General features: G+C 33.9%; 1 protein-coding gene across 2 annotated transcripts in view; it reads left to right on the top strand.

Moving 5' to 3' along the window:
• LOC106874261 (UDP-glucuronosyltransferase 2B37) overlaps nt 1-7,563 on the top strand; it is a 30,416-nt gene that overhangs the window by 17,381 nt on the left and 5,472 nt on the right. Inside the window, exon 1 of one of the 2 annotated variants that reach the window (XM_014921921.2) lies at nt 6,648-7,068. The exons of the other annotated variant lie outside the window; for it this stretch is intronic. The gene's annotated coding sequence lies outside the window, so the exon portion shown is untranslated. Of the gene's footprint in view, nt 1-6,647; nt 7,069-7,563 lie in introns of those variants that run through there. 2 annotated transcript variants of the gene reach the window in all.

Here is a 7,563-nt window from a genome sequence, read left to right as displayed (position 1 = left end):
GAGGGGTTGTGTGTGGGGGAGGGGTTGTGTGTGTGCGTGTGTCTTTGTCCCTCCTACCACTGCTTGACAATCAGTATTGGTGCGTTTATATCCTCATAACTTAGTGGTTCAGCAAAAGAGACCAATAGAATAAGTATCAGGCTTAAAAGAGAAGTAAGTACTAGGGTCGATTTGTTCAACTAAAATTCTTCCAGGCAATGCTTTCTGTAAAATATGACCTAAAATGAGAGCTCAAATGCTGCAAAACTTTCGATATTTCAAAACCTGTATCTAACAAGATTGGGACCTTCGATGTATACAAAAGTCAAGACCCAGAGACTGCAGCTGAAGCTGAAATTGTGGAAATGAAGAAATTATTTCTCAATGCTGAATATAAATTAAGGAATATAAATAAAAATGTAAATAAAAATCATTCATTATAATAGGGGTGGGGCAGAATGAGTAATATTCACTGTATTTTTGACTTTGAGAAAAAATAGTTTATAAATGTTCACAGGCACAGACATGTTGTGTGGTAAGAAGCTTTCTTTCCCTATATGTATATAAATATATGTATGTATGCACATATATATATATATATATATATATATATATGCATACATACATATATATAAGGTTAGAGGTTAGAATAACTGTCTAAGGGATATAAAAATATCCATTTTACAACCGGTATAATTACCTATGTTAACCCTGGGTATACATATGCAACCATATTATGCTCATAGGATACAGGCAACAACAAAGATAAACATGAGTTTATCAGGAATCAAATTTAAATTAAGCAAGAAATGGAGAAATCTTAATCAACAACAATTGACTAACATCGATTATTATTTTTTGATACAAAACTTTATTCCATCTAACAGCTGTAAAATATTAATTAGTGGGTTAATCTTTCTTTAGGGGTAACAGGGCATATAAATAATAAAAAAGTAAAACAAATACTTTACCATAATGGGATATGCCAATAGGTCTAGAAAAAGATGGAGTGATAGTGCCATAATGTTTAGAAGTAATCATAATAGGGATCTTTTTTAAAACGGGGGCCACATTTTTCATTAACAAAACACTTTGAAACTTGGAACACTGGTAGAATGTGTCATATAAAACATCTTTTTCTCTTAGTCTTCTTTAAAAAAAAAGAAATCCATAAATTATTCCATGTTAAAGTTGTCGTATTTCTGTAATTTCAACCAATCACTGACGTCCATTCAGCCGATATACATAAACAAACGATTCTGAAACAATTAATCCTAACCCTAACCCTAACTCTAACCCTAACCCTAGGGTTAGGGTTAAGGTTAGGGTTAGGGTTAAAGCAAATTTAAAATGAAAAAAGCAAATAAAACGAAGAATTGTTTGTTTATGTAGTCGGCACTTAATGTATATCGACTGAATGGACGTCAGTGATTGGTTGAAATTATCGAAATAAGACAATTTTTTACATGAAATAAATTCGAATACAAAAATATTTTTCGGTTCTATAACACAAAATAGATAAGTATACGAAGTTTGAAAGTCTTTCCGTACCAAAAACACTACGTAAAACATTAATGAAAAATGTGGCCCCCGTTTTAAAAAAGATCCCATAATAGTTCTGAAGGTTATGTTAATAGTACTAATTAATAGTTAATCCTAATAAAATGCCCATCAATTGATAACAATTATTTACTTGCTGATATGTTGTCAAGACCAACCACCTATTGCCCATAATGGGATTGACCAAAGTCCAGCTTTCGATATAATCGGTCAGTTTAAGTTCTAGTTTAGTCATTTACTCAATGTCCTGAAGCATTACACTACAAAATAGTATGATTTAAATATATTGAGCCTTCATTCTTCCTCTCAAGGCTCTTTTTCTTTTCTTTTCTTTATGTATTTTTCTTCACTCTGATGAAGCTCCATTTTCAGATCGGATGTGTTACAAAATATGACTAATATTATTCTCAGAATTTTCAATGGCAACAAAGTATGACATTGGAAGCAGAAACGGCTTTTAGATGTTGTATTAAAAAATAATAATCAATGTTAATTAATTGTTGTTGAGAAAGATTTCTCCATTTTCTGCTTAATTTATATGTGTGTATATATATATATATATATATATATATATATATATATACACACACATACATATATATATATATATATATATATATACACATACATATATGTGTATATATATATGTGTGTGTGTATGTGTATATATATATATAAATTTAATGAAGTAAATTTAATGAGTAAAACGCTTATGTTAACTGTATACTTTTATTTCCAACATATGTTTCGAAGATTACAAATTATATAGGAGTTACACCACAGTTATTTTGTGATCTTTGCTACCCTGGTATCTATTAACCAATTTATTTTGTCCGAGTTATTTATTAATTAGGAGAAAATAAATACATATAATAATATATATATATAGATAGATAGATAGATAGATAGATAGATAGATAGATAGATAGATAGGAGTGGCCGTGTGGTAAGAAGTTTGCTTCCCAACCACATGGTTCTGGGTTCAGTCCCATTGCATGGTACCTTGGACAAGCGTCTTCTATTATAGCCTCAGGCTGACCAAAGCCTTGAGTGGATTTGGATGACAAAAACTGCAAGAAGCCTGTTGCGTATGTATATGTGTGTGTGTGTGTGTGTGCATGTATTTGTGTCTGTGTTTGTCCCCACCTCCACCATCATTTGACAACTGATGTTGGTGTGTTTACGTCCCTGTAACTTATTGGTTTGGCAAAAGAGACCGATAGAATAAGTACTAGGCTTACAAAGAATAAGTTCTGGGGTCGATTTCTTCAAGTAAAGACAGTGCTCCAGCATGGCCACAGTCAAATGACTGAGACATTTAAAAGAGAGTATCTTACAAAAACTATATCAGCTTAGCAAATGAGCTCTAAATGCATTAAAAACACTATAACATATTCAGAACAATTATATACTTTCAACTCAATGTGACAGTCCCAATAAGGGAATCATACTGCTGCTATTTAGCCCTAGGAAGCTGGACTGCTTCCTGTTGGCCTTGACACATTTCCTGTGTCCTTATATTTGCAAGAGGGAGACAAGCAGCCCCACCCACTCACAAATATATATATTTTTAGTGAAAACACATTCACTGATTACAAAAATTAGAAATGATCTAATTATAAATCTCACAGAAAGAATTAAGCAGCAGTGGTGAGATTTATAATTAGATCATTTCTAATATTCAGAACACTATTTCAGAAAATTATCTCCGTTCTCTTTGAACATATGAAAGACAAATTTAGCTGGGGCAAAATGAGTAAGCCAAGACAAAGTAAATTTACCTTGTCAGTTCTTGAAATATACATTTGGGAAAAGATTCATACACATCAGTATCCATCCTTAGACATCAAAAGGATCAGAAATGCAACAAAAGTTTAAAATATCTAGGTCATATCAAAAAGGATCTTGGGAAAATGGCACATAACATCAAATTAGTGAAACTTGACTAAATCTAAAAACTCAACATAAAAATATTCTCATTAGCTTCTTCATGATCTCTTCCTGGTATATTTAGGTACCATTCTATTAAAAAGATAAAAAGATTATTGAAATTAATCTTTACTCATTTTGTCCCACTTAAGACATCATGTTTTAGAAATTGTAAACTATCAAACTAGACATTAGTGTAGGAAAAATTGACTTGAAATCTAACAAGAGTAAAGAATTTTGAATGTTAAGAACAATAGATTAGTCAGATATTTTATTAGCAACCTCAATTACAATCATATCAAAGCTGAAGAAAAATTTCTTGAAAAAAAAAGTATTTGTCACCTGACTGTCTCAAACTCTCAATTTCAACAACAATGATGCTGACCAATTTTTATTCCCAAAGATGAATCAACAATACAAGATGGTGATGTAGTACTTGCAATGTAATTGTTTCAAACGGGTAAGGAAAATATAACAAGAAATTAGAAATTACTTATTTTACCCCAATTACCCATTATGCCTCACACACACACACACACACACACACACACACACACACACACACCTCATATTTGAACTGTAACATTCTGTTCTTTCTTATCTACCATTTTTAAAGCAATTTTTAACATTTTATTCGACTGAAATTTAGCATAAAATTGTGATTTTATATTGGCAACATTAATAATGCTGCCAATAATGCAATTGCTATGTTCCCAGGTTTCATCGAGGGAGGGTATAGCTGGTGGCACCACAGTGGTAAGAACTCATTGGATGCTGGCAATGCAGGGATGGTGGGCAGCATAGATGAAGCCACCTAATCCTAGGAGCTAATCATTGCAGTGACTTCATAGAAGCAGTCTGTGGGATAGAAAAGTGATTTTATTGACTGACCAATTTCTTTTGATTTATTTGAATCAAACATGTACACTACTTTTTTTAAATCTGGTAGTGTATTATTTTTCTCTTTGTTTTTCTTTGTTGGTGCATTCATACATGTATAAAATTATGTGTTGCCTCTTATATATATATACATATATATACATATACATAATTTCTTTTGGGTGTGAACCTAGAGTTTACTGTATTAAGTTCATCTATGGATTTGCTCCTTGGTTATATTGGGTTGGCAAGGAAGTCATTTTTTTTTTCATACAAAGAATAAGCTTTAATCAATTATATATTTTCCATTTTGTTCGATGACCTTTTGTTGTCTTTCTGGCAACTTCATGATTCCACGCTCATAGAACTTCTGGTCCTTATCAGTCAAAAACTGAAGCAAGTCTAATTTCAGGTCATCATCATTATTGAAAGTTTTACCATTCAAAGAATTTTGCAAACTACGAAATAAATGGTAATCTGTTGGTGCAAGGTTAGGACTATATGGTGGATGTGATATCACTTCCCAACCAAGTTCCAATAATTTTTCATGAGTTAGCAAAGATATGTGTAATCCAGCGTTGTCATAGTGGAACACCAATCCTTTAAGATTTGCCAATTCTTGCCGTTTTTCTGTAATTGCTTCCTCCAGTTTCATTCGTTGTTGACAATAAACATCTGAATTGATCGTTTGGTTCCTTGGAAGCAACTCAAAATACACAATACTTTTGTAATCCCACCAAACTTACAGCATGACCTTTGTAGCATAGCAGGGCAGTCGAATTACCTCGCCCCAGCATAGCAGCACACTGGTGCTGCATTCCTTCATTCTTTAAAAGCTAGTGGCAGAAGAATACACATGACAACTTCTGCCCAGAGTAACAATGCTAGCTTTTCAAGAGCATTTATTCAGTTGCTATCTAAATGTCAGAATGTTAACACTTGGTTCCCTTTCATCACTGCTTTGCTTTATCCCATTCAGATGTAGACACTAAACTATCAAAAAGCTTGTGGCTCATCTAGCTCGACATGCTACGGGATTTCTGCCTCACCTCACTGCCACTTCAAAACTTATTGGATATTTTAGATTTGCAGCCAAGTACCGGAGTTAACTACCTTGATGTGCATTGAGGAATTAACTCATGTCACCTACACCCTGTTGTCTTGTACACTTATCTCTGTTGTGCTAGCTACTTCATGTGTGAGTAAGGAATAAATTATGGGTACTACTAAAGCAGCGCGGACCCGAACGCGCAGTCGCGCGTCCGCGCTAGCTAGTCGTGAGTGGTCGATCCTAACCCTAACCCTAACCCTAAACACGTATTCATTTGCACACGCGGTTTAGGGATAGGGTTAGGGTTAGGGTTAGGGATAGGGTTAGGATCGACCACTCAAGACTAGCTAGCGAGGACGCGCGACTGCGCGTTCGGGTCCGCGCTGCTTTAGTAGTACCTAAATTATGTTTGTTAACCAAAAACATTGCCTTCTGATATTTATTAGTACCTTTATGTAAAACATGCATTTATACATTCCAAACCTTCTTACGTGCACACATCTAAATATACTTCCTAAACTGGTAAAGCCCAACTCTTAAACTCTTGTTACACCTTTTTTTTTCTTTTTTCAGATGCAATTCAGCTTTCGATGTGGTTTGTGCTGGTTCATTACCTTTTCGATTGATGATATTGTAGACAAATCATTTTTCATCACCAGTGATGATTTGTTTCAATAGAAAAAGGTCGATTTCATTGCGTTTGAGATGCATATCATAAATATTGTTTTGTTGTGTTAAATGAATCTCTTTCAATCTATGTGGAACCCAAATATCGCGCGTCTTAAGAAGTCCAATACATTTTAAGTGATTTTTGTTTGTTGTGATACATTTAACCTCTCTGAAGTTTCTCGCACAGTTATATGACAAGATTCAATTATGGCTTTGATTCGGTCATCATCAACTTCAGAAGATCGGCCAGAAAGTTGGTCATTTTTGAGTCAAAAATCTCCAGAACAGAATTTTTGAAACTATTTTTGACATGTGCGTTTTGTTCAGCAATCAACACCATAAACTTCACGTATTTCTTTGTGAGCCTCTGCAGCTTTTTGCACTCCATGTTAAAATTGATACTGAACTAATAGCTGTAAACAAAATTACGCGCAATTAGCTTCTTAAGTAAACTAACAGTAACGGCAATAAAATGTCAAAAGGGAAAAATTATAACGTTGGCAAAAAGCATAAAAAAATCCTAACTATCTATATGCGAAAAACGAAATTACTTTCTTACCAACTCAATAATTAAACATACATGCACACACACACAACACATTTAAACAGATGCATAACATACATATGTAGGTGCGTAGTAAAGTAGTGAGACAGCATGTCTTATAGATAAGAGACAAATATACACACATGCCTACATTGGTAAACATAAACATTTCGTTTAACCAGAACATTTCATACAGTGGGATCTAATTAGAACGCACTCAAGCAAATACATTTCCAACTTTTACTCCTGTTTGTCCCATTACCTCCCTTCATAGTTGTATATTTATCAGCAGTTCCTCTACAATCAAACTGTTTTATATCTAGTGTAACGTTTCAAACTATTTTAATATTTACGAAGGAAGAAAACTAGGTTATAAGCAGAGGTGTTTTACGGTGCGTTTTATTACCGTGCGATGCCAGCAAGTACCTGACGAACAGTCGACCACACCCACTCTACTGTACGTATAAATAGTCTGTTTTTTTAACCGTTTAACTTTCTTTTTAAGTATATCGTGGTCGATTTTATTATTTAAACTCCAGGTCATTGCTGATCCCGTTGACCTGTAAGCAGATATTCGTGCTGTCTTTCGCTACCCCGTCCTTCTGTTGGATAATATTTCCTCTGTCTCTTTACGCGCTGAGTTTAAATATCGCCGGAATCAACTTTGCATTTCATCCTTTCGAGTTAGATAAAATAAGACATAATATATTAGAGTCGGCATAACCACATATGTGTACCTCTTCCCACGACTTTGTTGCCTCATAACTTCCAGAAAAATGGATCCTTTTTAACGAAAATTTCAACAAATACCACTTAGATGCCGTGGATTCAAAGTATATAAGGATTTATGGGAAAGAATTTGGTGGACATTGGAATTAGACACTGAGGGAAAATGGGTGTAACTTTTTTATTTTTTAAGTTAGGCGATTTTCGTTTTCGGTAATGTGTTCTA

The sequence above is a fragment of the Octopus bimaculoides genome, chromosome 11 (genome assembly GCF_001194135.2).
Source record: "Octopus bimaculoides isolate UCB-OBI-ISO-001 chromosome 11, ASM119413v2, whole genome shotgun sequence".
NCBI classification, from domain to species: Eukaryota; Metazoa; Mollusca; class Cephalopoda; order Octopoda; family Octopodidae; genus Octopus; species Octopus bimaculoides.
The sequence above is the reverse complement of the archived record's forward strand: the minus strand, read 5'-3'. Positions and strand labels throughout refer to the sequence as shown.